Source organism: Nipponia nippon, unplaced genomic scaffold (assembly GCF_047370975.1).
Source record: "Nipponia nippon isolate SJK-2023a ecotype South Korea unplaced genomic scaffold, ASM4737097v1 scaffold_7, whole genome shotgun sequence".
NCBI lineage: Eukaryota > Metazoa > Chordata > Aves > Pelecaniformes > Threskiornithidae > Nipponia > Nipponia nippon.
The window spans coordinates 54,074,846-54,088,118 of record NW_028262391.1 but is presented as its reverse complement, the minus strand read 5'-3'; the positions used below and the strand labels follow the sequence as shown (position 1 = coordinate 54,088,118).

Below are 13,273 nucleotides of genomic sequence, written 5' to 3'. Positions count from 1 at the left end.
GGTTGTCAGTCTCATCCTTGCTTTGTTTTGCGCTGCTTCTTGTGCTGGGCGGAAGCAGCCCTGCAGAACCGTGCAGGGCTGGTACTGTCAAGCTGTTGCCCTGTAGAGCCTGGGACAAGGCACGGAATTACACTGACCTAGAGGGCAAAGACAGCCTGTCCCTGGCCCAGCCCTGGCCCATGCTACTGCAAAGGCAGTTCTCCCGCAGCCCGTGCCCTGGCAGGCAGCCGCTGCCCAGCTCTCCCTGTACACACAAGACCACAGGCCCAGCCCTCTTTCAGGCCAGGCTGTGCCAGGAATTCTGCTCACCTTCAGCTGCTCTTGCTTGTGGTGCTGCTCGTGTGTTCGGACCATCAGGTAGGTGTTTTCCTCCTGCGTCCTGCCCAGTGTGTCTTGAAGATACCTGGAGGACAGGCAGGGGAGATGAGGTGATGCAGTGGTGCAGAGACAGTCCTGATCTGCTGGCCTTGCAGGAGCTTGGGTAGTCCAGTAGTTGTCCGTCTGTCCCATACACCTTTGCCGGCAGCAGTAACTGCTGTGTGCGGAGAGCTCAGCCCCACTCCCCATGTTCACCACTTACTCCTTTTCGCCTGTCAGCTCTGCGGTCTGCTTGATTTGCCGCTGGATCTTGTGCCCTAGTTTCTCATTTGACTGCCTGAAAACAAGGTGTGAGCTGGTGTGAGGAGAAGGCAGCCGCCTGCCCTCTCTACTCCAGTGAGGCTTCTCACTCACATCTGCTCCTTCGCACGCTGGCTGATGTTGACCAGCACCAGCTCCCTCTCTGGGCGCAGCCTGCCGCTGTCGGAGCGTGCCAGGACGTGGGAAGAGCGCAGGGTTTCTACCTGGAAAGAATGACCCCCCGTGCCATGTGTGAAGCAGCACATGACTGATCTTCCCAACCTCTGTGTGTCCGGGGCTGAAGGCAGCTGGGTAAACCAGGCTGTGCTGGGGCAGCAGCCTTTGGGGCTGAGCAGAGGGGCTGGAGATGCCGGTGTCTCGGGAGAGCTGCTCTGGAGAAGAACTGTTACCTCAGCACTACTGGCCCTGAACTTCTGCATAACAGGGTAGTTTCATGCTGAGGGACTTCTTTCTAGCAACGGAGCAAGGAGGGCTACTTTAAGGAGAACAAGATGTTCAGCCCTGCTGCTGCCAGACCCACAGCCTCCTCCCTCGGTGGCTTGGGACCTGCAGTATGCTGTCCCCTGTCCTGTCCTCGCCACCTCTGCCCTGCCTGTGGGCCAGGATCTGCCGTTCCCTGGTGCTAGGGGCCCAGCCTGCGCTCCTGCCCTTGGGCTGCGGTGCTGCCTGTTTCTATCCTGCACCTGCTCCGTGGCCTTGCTGAGCTCTTCCTTGAGGAAAGCCAGCTCCACCTTGCAAACAACCAGCTCCTCTTCTCGCACAGCCAGAGCTCGCTCACTGTCCTGGTGTAGCCGCTGCCAGCGTTGGGCTCGGCTGCTCAGTTCTTGCAGCCTCTCCTGGAGGGAGCGGGCCTGCCGGTGGCACAGAGAGGCAGTGAGAGAGAGAGAAATACGGGCTGAACGCAGCCTCCCAGTGCCCTGTGGGAAGGCCTGGGACATGCTTGCCTCCTGCTTGCTCTGGTCCTGGGACCCCTCCAGCTTCCTCAGCTCCCAGTGGAGCTGCTGCCTCTGTTCCTCATAGGCTGTAATCTTCTCCTCCTGCTTGGCTTTCTCTTGCTGGGCTTGGGCCAGCTCTGCCTGCAGGGTGGCCATGTCCTGCACCTGCATGCAAAGTTGTGGAGCAGGGAGGGTGGTTGGCCAAGCCATGGGCAGGCTGGGGCTCCCCCAGGGGCTCCTCTTGCCCAGAAGCAGGAAAGGGCTCTCTGCAGCACTTTGCTGCTCTGGTGCTGAGGGCTGCGTGGTGGCTGGTTGCATCTCGGTGCTGTCCTGTCCTTGCCCTCACCTGTTGCAGCAGCTCTGCCAGGTGCTTTCTCTTGGAGGCCACTTCTTGCTGCAGGTCTTGGATGGTCTCCTTGGCTCTGCTTAGCTGCTGCAGACTTTGCTGCTCCCGGGCCTGGGTGGCTCCCAGCTCCTCCTGCAGCCGAGCCAGGCTGTGCCACAGGCCCTGGCTCTGCTCCCTCTCTGCCGCCAGCTGCAGAGAAGGCAATGCATTAGTGGGTGCTGCATTGCTGTGCTAGTGCTGCTTCCTGCCAGAGCGAGGTCTGCTCCCTCTCTTCTGCTGCCGATCCCAGCTCACTGCCCGCTCCTGCAGCACAGGCTTTGCTGCAGGGCTTTATTCTCTCTCTTGAGGGTGCTTGTCCACTCCGTTGCCTGCTGCAGCTCTTGCTAGAGCTTTTCCTTCCTGTCCTGCTGACAGCATAGCTCCCCTTGCAGCTCCCACAGCGTGGTAGCCTGCTCCTGGCACTGCGCAGGCCCCGGATTATCCATGGGGACAGGGGAGACTGGGGCCAGGCTGATGGAGGGACGCCACAGCGGGTCTTGCCCACTGCCTACCTGTTCCCTCAGGGCTTGGAGCTGTTCCTGGCTCCTCTGCAGCTTCTCTTCGGCATGGGCTGCAGCGTGCATGTGTTGCAGCGCCTGCTCGAGGGTCACCTGCTGTTTCCACTGCCACTGGCTCAGCTCTGCCTGGATCCGCACTGCCAGCTCCCTGGGACAAGGGCACAGTCTGAGCTGTGGCAGCCCCAGGCTGCCCTCCCTTGAAGACGCGGGTGCAGGCAGAACCCTGGTCAGGCTCTGGCTGTGCTAGGGACAGGCAGCCTCAGGGCCTGCCTACCTGCTCTGTGCCTGCTCAGCCTTGCTGCTGGCTGCTTGCTTCTGCAGTGCTTGCAGCTCAGCCTCCACCTCGCAGTTGGCCTTGTGCTGCATGCCCTTCCCCAAGCACAGGCATGGCTGCTCCTCCGTGTGCTGCAGGATGACCGGGGCTGGCAGCTGCTCTGCTGGTGGCTGGGCTGCTTGAGACAGTGGGGGCAGGCTGGCATTGCCTCCCCCCACCCTGTCCCAGGGCTTCTGTGGGAAGCGGAGCAGGGCTCAGCCCCGCAGTGCAGTTTTGGGACACTTGCTCTCGCGGCTCCTATGCCTCCCTGGCTGCTTCCCCCCAGCCTTGGGGAGCTGCCCCTCCACCTTCCAGAACTGTTGCGCAGGGAAACACTGTCTGCCCTGTAAATCTCCAACTAGTGATGCTCCAAAAGCACAAGGAGCCTGTGGTGCCCGCAGGGTCTTGCCATTTCCCCATTGTTGCACCATGGTGGACTGAGTGCTGCTGTAGCACGTGGACGTGTGGTAACTGATGGGGAGGCACTGCCGGCTGCCTCCTGGGGTGCTTGCCTGCCTCATCCTCCAGCCCTGTGTGGACTTAGCCTTATGGGTGCCAGATGCCTCCTTGCTGCTGCTCTCTGCCATTGGGGCAAGCCGTCAGCTCCAGCTCTGCCTCCCCACCAGAGTCACCAAGAGCGTGGAACCCCAGGGTGCTGGCTGCAGGCGCCAGTCCTCACGTGTCCCAGCCCTGTGGCCCTGGATGCCCCCCTCCTCGCCCACACCACCTTCCTCAGCACTGCTTCGCTTGGCCGCCCTCCCCAGCTCCGTGTCCTGTGCCTGGTACTGGCGCTGCTCAGCTGCCCACTTCTGCCTGCAGTGCATCAGCTCTGCGCCTGCCACCACCTGTGTGAGCAGCACAGCCACGTGCTCTCTGCCAGCTCCCACCTGGCCCCGGTGCTGTGGCTGCCGGCACTGACCTGCTCGAGCAGCTCTGTGGGCTCCTGGATATCGTAGCTGGTGTCAGAATGGCTTTGGGGGGATGCGTAGGTGACCTCTGTCTGCACAGCCTTATCCGTCTGGTCCTGTGGAGAGGTGCGTCACTGGCCTGCGGGTACCCAGCAGGGTGTGGGATGACCTGGATCGCCCCATGCTCCTGCTGTGGAGAGGCTGGGGCTGGAGAAGCAGCTCGTTGGGTACAACCCATGGGCAATGAGCTCTTAGGGAGGGCCTGTGGCGGAGGGATGTGGCCTGAACCGGGTGGGAGGTGGGACGGCTGCTGGCTCCTGGCTCATCCCTGTGCAGCCCCCGCAGTGCCCTCCCTGTTGCGGGGTGCCTGCTGGACACCCAGCAGCCCTGGACAGGCATCTCTGCGGTCCCTGACCTGTGGCAGGGCACGGGCACATGAGGAGAGCAGTGAGCCCAGCTCGCTGGCAAGGCTGTGGGCTGCAGCAGTGCCACCAGCCCTGGGATGGTGCCCAGGGTGTCAGTGGGGCCATTGAGGGCTGCAGTCTTCCAGCTCTGCTCAGCTGGGGTGGACTGGGCCATGCCAGCCATGCCTGCCCTGTGTCTGGCATGGCCCATACAGGGTGAGGTGCTAAATCCTTGTCCCACAGGTGGCTGGCAGGACATCCCCTGCCCTCCCCTGGGGGGGCTGGTCACCAGCTGTTTGCAGAGGCAGGGCTGTTGGGCAGGCATGGTGCCTAGCCCGCGATGGGATGGCTGTGGGGGGCACGTGGCCAAGGGCGGGGGACTCATGCAGCCCGGCCTGTGGCCACTGTGCCTGGCAGCGGTACCTTGCTCATCACTGCCTGGTACTGCTGCATCAGAAAGACCAAGTCCTGGTGCTTCTGCTCCACTGCACGCTCCTGCTGCTGCAGCTGGACCAGCCGCTCGTGGTTTGTGTTCCTGCAGAAGTCCAGGTCCAGCTGCAGAGCCTGTATTGAGGCCAGCACCTGTGCTGGCTCCAGCTCCTGCTGCTGCGTGTCCTGGCATGCTTGGGGCTCCCCTTGCCGTGGCTCCAGCACCGACGCTTGCCTTTGGCCCTAGGACGTAGCATTAGCAGCATCTGTCTGGCTCGCTGCTGTGGCCAGCCCATCTTGCAGCTTCTGCCAGGCACTGGGGCTGGACGACAACGCTGGCAGTCCAGGTTTTGGTCAGAGAGCAGCAATGGAGCGTGCTGGTGACTGGTGGGTGCAGACCTCTCCCTGCCCAGGCAGCACCACCTTGTGTGTGTGTTCTGACTGTCCCCAGGCTCACGAGCAGCCAAGCCCCCGACACTGCTGGCACTCGGCACTGCAGTGACGCCACCATGAGCTGTGGCTGCTGTGGGAAATGGTGGCAGTGGGACCAGTGCAGCAGCAGAAGGACTGGACACCCCTGAGCCCTTGTGCTTCCCCCAGCCCTGGGGGACAAGCTGTCTGGTGGCACAGGCGAGGGCTGGCCAGGGCCTCCTATACCACCCGGCCACCAGCCTGCAGCTACACAACCGGTGCCTGGGGTGGGAGTGGGGTTGGCACTGCTCACCTGGGGCTGCCAGGTCTCTGTCTCCTGCTGAAGCTGCTGGGTGGAGCTGCTCAGCTCTGATGGTGCCTCCTCTGCTCCTGGCAGCCCTCCACAGGGACCCTCAGGCTGGCCCAGAGGTGCAGGAACCTCCCTGGACATGCCACATTTTGGCGACTCTCTCGCTGCTGGAGGGACCACAAGATGGGACAGGCCTTGCCTGCTGGCCCCAGGCAACCCTTGGTCCCAGGGAGGGGGCAGCCAGGGATGTCACCCAGCCCTGCCTGGGGCAGCCCCACCATCCCGCGGCATTACCACTGCCACTCCCCATCGCAGGAGCACCCGGTGCCAATGGGAGACGCCAAGCTTGGGGCTCCTGCGAAAGCATGGCAGAGCTGCGCAGGGGCCACGGCCCTCCCCTCCAGCAGCACCTGCCCCCTCTCCGCGGGGCATGGCCCCCACAGCTGCCTGCAGCCCTCACCATGGCCTTCACGTGGCATACTCCTCCTCGACCGTGCTCTGTCCCTGGCACGTCATGACACTGCCCTGCCCGCAGCCCATGCCCTGGCCCGGTTCTGGGGACAATGCCCAGAACCAGAACCTGGTGACGCTGTGCCCCAGGGAACTCCTCCTGGTGCTGGTGCATCCGGCAAGCCCTGTCCCGTGCCGCTGGCATACCCAGCACTGGCATACGTGGTGAGCCTTGCAGCATCCTCGTGCCATGGCAGGGCCTCACCAGCCTCACACTGCCCTTGCACCCCCTCCTCTCTGCGTTAACCACCTTGCACCATCCTTGTGCTGTGCTCTGCCCCGTTGCTGGCCCCAGGACTTGCTGCAAGCCTGCAGCCAGAGGCGGGTGCCAGTGGGGCTGGCAGCGGTGCCACGCTCGGTGCCATGCCCCTGGGACAGCCGGGCACAGCTGCCTCCCACTGTGCTGGCCTGCGGCTCCCCGAGATGCCCCCCAGAGCTGCGCCGAGCTCTCAGAGGAGCTATTGACCACATCCACTGAGGCTGCTGTTCCGTGTTTCTCCTTGTCCAAAAGGGTAAAAGTAACAGAAACAAGTTGTCGGAAATGAAATTTCAATTTCTCCACGCCCTTCCCTGTCCATGCGGCTTCCCAGCACAGATCAATAGTGTTTAGACAGGCAAGGAGATTTTTTTCCCCTCTTAAAGCACCAGATCAATAGCAGGAAAAAAAAAAAAACAAACCCAAAACAAACCCTCTGTCTGTGTGTGCGTGTGCTACAGTAAATGCGAACAAATCGGGCCCCGGGGCCGCTCAAGCGGTGTCACGGCAGCAGCTGGGGGTGGGCGGCTGCGCAGTGCGGCCCCTCTGCTCTGCACACCAAGCACGGGGCACGGCTGGTGGGACCTGCCACAGGGGCGCATCCTGGCCGGGCTGCAGGCCATGGGCCCGAGGGGAGGCTGAGCGTGCCCCAGGAGCTTCTTGGGGCAAGTGCAGTGCCCAGGGGCGAGGAGAGGCTCTGAGGATGGAGACGAGCCTGGCTGTCAGCCCGGCTGCTGCTGGGGGAGTTGACAGAAACTCAAATCAGCAGGCACATGTGCAACACCGATCTGCTGGGAGAGGGCAAGCAGCTTTTGCAAAGGGAAATCCTGCTGCGCGACGCTGCAGGGAACCTTCACCCAGGGCTTTTAGGAAAATGATCAGACGGTGCACAGGGGATGCACTGGTGCTGGCAGGAGGAATGCCGGGCAGTGACCTCCAGCCAGTTCCTGGGCACAGCAGACCTGCCCCATCCCGTGGGGCCGCAGGTCACCCTGTAGCAGGTGGGAGGCATGGGTGCAATTTGCCAAGCTGCCAAAGGACTGCGTAAGACGGTGAGCAGACAGCGAGAGAGGCAGTGCTAGTGCAGGGTAGGTAAATGTGCAGCAGTGCAGATGTATGAAAACCATAGCGGCAAAATGCTGGTGCGGATGGGATTGCTGGCTGGTGAAATGGGGTCTGCGGTGCCTGAGCTGGGGGCTGCTGGGGGAGCCTTGCGCCCCCGGCCAGCGTGCTTGCTGAGGTCAGGGGAGTGGACGGGGCTGCCCCACCACAGCTCAAGAGGGCAGCGGGTGGCTGCTCTGTGCGCCCTGCCTGGGACGCGCTGCAGCAGCCGGGGTGCCCCGGGTGGCCGAGCAGGTCACTGGGTGCCAGCGCTGCCTTGAGCACGGCGGCACAGCGACGGCCCTGGCTGCCTGTGCCACAGGGCTCGCTGTGCTGTCGCCCCTCGCTGACGCTCAGAGCAGTTTCACAGATAAGTATTTTAACTGGAAATTTCCAAGGCCAAGCTGGACCCAGAAGGTGAACGCAGATGTACCGTAATAGAAATCATCGGTTGCCATGACGACCTGCTCCACCAGCGGGTTGCAGCCACAGGCGGTGGGAGTGGGCGCAGCACCAACAGGCCTGCGAGCAGGGCCACTTAACCCCCACTGTGCAGAACGCTATTGAATTTATTTCAAGTGCAAGGGAACAAAATTTCCCTGCAGATTTCAGTCTTGTTCAGGCAGTGGCAGCCAGGCCACAGAGCCTCCACAGGGCACAGAGCCTCCGTGGCTGCCATCCGCTGCCTCGGTGCTCTGTCGCGGCCTTATTGCTACTTTAATTAAAGCTGGTTGCCCTCCCCTGCAGCAGCCTGCACATCGCACATCTGCTGGGACTCAGCCCAGAGCAGCCGGCACTGCTTGGCGTGGTGCAGCTCTGCCCAGCACGTGGCGGCACACCTTAGCATGGCAGATCTGCAGCCTGCAGCGCTGCGGCCCACTTGCAGCCACTGCTTACGTGGGCCTTTGCTACCTCATTTGCCCTCGTTACTGCATGCAGCAGCCCTGGCTCTGCGCCAGGCTGTGCCCACTGCCAAGCTGGTTGTTGCATGTGCTGTGGTGGTCTGCACTGCCATGCCATGTGTGCTGCACTGTGCTGAGCTGTGCCGTGCTGTGCTGCATCGTGCCATGCGTGCTGTACCGCGCCATGTTGCATTGTGCAACATGCAACGCCGTGCTGTGTTGTGCCATGCATGCCACACTGTACCGAGCTGTGCTGCGCTGCACGGACCCGGCCACCGGCTCCTGGAGCAGGGGAGCTGCGGTGGGGCCGTGCACTGGGCTGGTGTTTCCAGAGGTGCCCGCTGCCTTTGCCTGGGCAGATCCGACCCACCGCCATACCTCGCCTCGCCTCCGGCCGCTGTGGTGCCGATCCTGCCGCCCTGGGGCTGGTTGCTGCGGGGCTGCGGGCAGCGCCTGCCTTGGCAGGGCTCAACCCCGCTCCAGCTCCTTGTGAGCCCGTGGGGCAGCCCCACGCCTCGACACACAGCCGCCTGCCCGTGCTCGCCTGGTGCTGGGAGGATGGGGGGGCCAAACTGGACCCTCTGCTGGGTGAGCCGGCACCACACAGTGCTGGGGGTGGGAGTTGTCTCACTTTAATTACTGCCGTAATGTTATTCTTTTCAGTGCCGCGTTAATTGAAATTAAACAGCTGCCACATTCTGGCTGGGACAAAAGTGAATCCTTTTTCATTCCCCTCCGGTTTAATGAAGACTGACATGCTGAGAGAAAACAAAGGCGATCCAGCTGCTGCCTCTCGCTGGCACATGCACCAGCGATTACCGGGGACCCCGCGAGCTGGCGGAGACACCCTGGAGCACCCCACAGCCGCCAGCCCCAGGCAGCCTGGCCCCCGGGGTGCTCCCACCCAAAGGATCTGGCCGGGGGGCCGCAGGGGACGGGGCGCCCCTGTCACAGGGCATGCTGGCACGGGGGTGCCGGGGAGAACTGCGACGTGCCCAGGCGCTGAGTGGAGGCTTTGACCCAGTCCGTTAAGGAGCCACCAGCCATGTCCTAGCGCTGCCCCTTGGCCCTCCTGCGCCGCTGGGGTCGTCCCGTCCCTATGGGCTCGGCCGGCTTCAGCCTCCCGATGTTCAAAGTTACCAACTGTCCCATACAGCCTGAAAGCCTAAGCTGAGACAGTGGTAGTAGCAGAGGAGCGTATCTCTCTCCAGCCTTAAGCTTTCTTCTGTTTTAGGACTAGGAGCTTGCTTGTGATGCCATTCAGTACTTTAAAATATGCAAAATGAGGCGCTGGTACAAACCTCATTAACACCCGCCTCCAACATCATTAAGATGTTTCCAAGAAAATTAATTGAGAGACTCATTAAAAATAAATTAAGAAAAATGTGTTGCAGAGCGCCTGCTCTGAGCTCGTAAATCACGGCTCAAAGCTCCAGGCCGCTGCACAGGCAATTAACGCCAGCCAATTTGTTTTATCCTGACTGCGAAAATTAGAAAGCAGACATGGAGATTAGATTAGGGATGTCTGTCAAGCAGAACTTGGAGTGAATATTTTAGGATACAAAATGGAAATCAGGAAAACAAAGCTGGGACTTCATTCGGAGGAGCTGACAGGCAGAGGTGGGGAGCGAGAGAGAGATTTAGATGTTTTCTGTTTCAAGGAGCGACACCACGGCTGTATGCAGATATACACCCATCTCGCGCTCCCGCTACCAGACAGCTCTCCATTTTCATCTGCGCCTCGCCAGTCCTTTGTGGCTGTGTGCACAGACACCGCCTGCCCCTTTCGGGAAGCGTGAGCTCATATTTAGAGCGCGCTTTGAAGTTGCTGTGTATTACACAGCCTGAACCTACGTGTCGCCTATGTATACGCTGATTACACACTCGGATTAGCAAGCACAGTACAACTGGGTGAGACCAGTGCTTGGGACTTTGTCAGCTTTGTGCCATTAGTACCCTTTTGTCCATCTCCAGCACCTTCCGTCAGAGGATCTCAACCTACTTTATATTCATGAACTGAACCGCAGCGCCCTTCTGCAAAATGACCAAGTGTTATTATCCCCATTTTGCACAGGGAAGCCGAAGCAGAGGTAAGTTAAGGTCTTGCTTGTAACTGTGTGAATGCACAAAAAGCAGCTTGTGCAGCAGCAGGCATTATATTCGCACATACCAGCAGCGTGTGGGACAGACCGACGGCTATTTGTGCAGCCAAACGTCCAGCCACGACTGCGGCAGAATCAGCCATGGTGCACACGAGGGGGCAGTTTGCAAACATCCACACCGGCAGCTAACAAAAATGCAGGTCAGTGCCCTGCCTGTGACCAGCCGCGGAACAGGAACAGGCGTGGAGCGACCCGGCAAGGTGGTGCTGGCACAACGCCACCTCTTCCTTCTCGCGTGGCCCCCACGCCCGGGAGCCGGGGGGCAGCTCCACTGGTGAGGGGCCTGCGTGCGGCGCTGCCAGAGCTTCGGCTTCTCAGAGTGAGCTGATGCTGGACGCCTCCCGGGCTGGGTATTATTCCCCAGCAGCCATCCTAAATGGCTGGTTTTTAGAAAGCAATGATCACGCTTTTGCACATGGGAAACAGGAAAATCCCCTAGACAGGGCAGGTTTTAAATCCTTATTTTCTTTGCTTCCTTTTCTCACGTTGTCTAGACATGTCCGATGCTCACGTCGTGAGGTCCAACTCCATAATACGCCTGATGGCTTTGGGTGGTATTTCAAAAGGAAAACTCTCCAAGTAAGTAAACTGTTTAATAGCTTAGAAGCCTCCTCCTGCATTTTAACCTGCCGTTCTCTGACAGCCCCTTCCTTACTGTCCCCTCCACAGACGGAGGGAATGCCGTCTTTGTGCAGCCACTGTGTGTCAGTTCAGTTAAACGTCAGTATTTAACGTGTATGCGGATAACATACGCCGCCGTGGAATCCTGTCTGCTTTTGACCAGATACATCTACTGGCACCAGTGTGGGTCAAGCCCACTGGTGGAATGGTTTGGTTTTGGTTTTTTTCCAGTGTGGTATTTCTATTGGAAGCACCTTCTAACGTAGGGAACTTCTGCCTTCCCACCAAATGTGAGCCTGCACATTGGCGCACACGCTTTCCCCCAGCCCACCCCAAACGCTGCCTCGCTCCGTCCATGGGGGTTCCTGGACTGCACGGTCTCTGTACCAGCGCCCAACATGCTGCAACTGAGCAAACGGAAAGGAAAAACCAGTTTAGAGTAAAACCCAGATGGTATTACTTTAATATGAGCAAGGTCTTGGAGCACGCAAAGAAACACAGAGGGTGGTGACTCCTCCAGCAACTGCAAGGCACCTATGTGAGAGCAGATGGTATTATTTTTACCTAACAAATGGAAGAAAACAAAGAAATGACTGATTAAATCATCGACGACAAATTCATGCACACAGCGACGGGGCGACAGCAAAGGAGGCGTCCCAGCACTACAGAGACTGGATGCTGTGGCAGGCCAGGTGCAGGCGGAGAACATCAGGTCACTGCAAAATGTAAAATCCTGCTTTCAGGAGCAAAGCACAGACGCCGCTCCCGCAGCGCAGAGACCTGTCCTGGGAGCGCGGGCTTGGTGGAAGCCGTGGCGGTCTTGGAGATTAATCAGCGGCTTGTGGGTGCTCAGTGGAAGCTGTGGGCTAACGAGTCAACACGATCGCTGGTTAGGGACAGGCACATCGCAACGAGGAGCCGCGGTCATTTGGTGGCGGCGGGTGCTCGCGCGCTCCTGGTGCTCCCGGTGCAGGGGGACGTTGGAGCCACAGGCGCTGCCTCAGCCTGCAAGACTCAAGTGATGCTGCGTGCGCGGTTTAGTGGAGAGGAGAGTGAGGGGCAATGTGCTCACACATCTGTATGTAAGTGGTTTTGTGGAGAACAGAGTCGATAACAGAAGGCTCTTAGATCTAGCAGGCAAAGGTACGTCTCAATCTGATGACTGTAAGATGAAACAAGCCAAACTTAAACTGGAAATAAAGCATACGCATTAGTAGTTAACTTTTGCAGAGTAAACTGAACGCTGCAGGAGATGTGCCATCAGTGGACACTTAAAACAAAGTCTGGACAGCTTGTTTCCATCTCTGCTCAGCCAGTGACTGATTCCAAAGCAGACGTTAATTCTGGTGGTCCTGTGACGGGGTGGGGGACACGGTGCTGGTTCTTCGCTCCCCTTTCGGTGCCCTGAGCCAGGCACACCCATCCCTGGGCTTGTCGGGGGCGTATTGCTGGGCTTGTGCTTAAAGGGGTGAGCCAGGCTCTGGGTAAGCTATTGCAGAACTACTGAAAGAGATCTTGGGCTGAAAGCTTTACCCAGGTTTTTCGTGCTGCTCAGAGAGGCTATTGCTGTGCAGCAGCTGAGCTGCGGTGAGGTGCGCATCAGTGTTTGCCGGCTGCGGGGACTGTGGACGCGCTGGTGTCAGACTCGGCCTGAACTCCTCCTGAAACGCTCCTCGTTTGCAGCTAAAACTTTCTATGCTGAGCCTTTGCATGAAGATGCATTTAATTCAAATGTTTGATTAACCTCCTTTCAACTATTTCTGAGTTATGGAATGAGTTGAAAAATACTTGCATATAAAAAATTACTAGTGTTAAAAATAATTCTAACCACAGGAAAAATAGCTACGTTTTTTTAGCTTAACCAGACTTCATCCTCATGTGGCCGAACTCCTTCCCGAGGAACAAACACTTGCAAATACAGCAAAAATGCTTTTGAACATGCTCGGATGGCATATGCTAAGCTGGGGGGGGGGGGGGGGGGAAGAAAAGAGAAAGGGGGGGAGGAAAAAAAAAGAGTAAAAACTAAGGGAACCCCAAGTCTAATCTCACTGTCTTCCTCAACCTGACCACGGAGTGATCTGTGGATGTCACTTGTACAACAGAACTGAAAAAGAACTCTTAAAATAAACAGCCCCCCCTTATATGCACGACAGCAATCAAGCACACGCCTAAGAGCTGATACAGGAGAAAACGACAGCTGCAGGAACACCCGACATCCCCAGTTTAGTGGCTTTATGCTTTCTTATTGTTCTGCAATTTTGTAGCTGTACGTTGTGCGCACGCTTGTTTACTGAGAGCAGCGATATCAGGAAGGATGCCTCCCCCCGGGACGCACGTGCCCTCCCACCCACGAGACGCGGTGCAGGAGGACACGAGCTTTGTCTCCGCGTGCGGCGGGGGCAGCCAGGGCTCCCACCCGCTGCGGCCGCATCCTGGGCTGCCGGGCCCGCGGTGGGCGGGCGGCTGCAG

The 13,273-nt window shown here is 59.2% G+C and overlaps 1 long non-coding RNA gene across 1 annotated transcript; it reads left to right on the top strand.

The window, feature by feature from the left end:
- The first annotated feature begins 9,739 nt into the window (after positions 1 to 9,739).
- On the top strand, positions 9,740 to 12,035 carry LOC148051086 (uncharacterized). The gene is made up of 3 exons (XR_015700744.1): positions 9,740 to 10,111; positions 10,678 to 10,762; positions 10,853 to 12,035. It is a non-coding gene; the product is annotated as an uncharacterized LOC148051086 (long non-coding RNA).
- Positions 12,036 to 13,273: the final 1,238 nt, after the last annotated feature.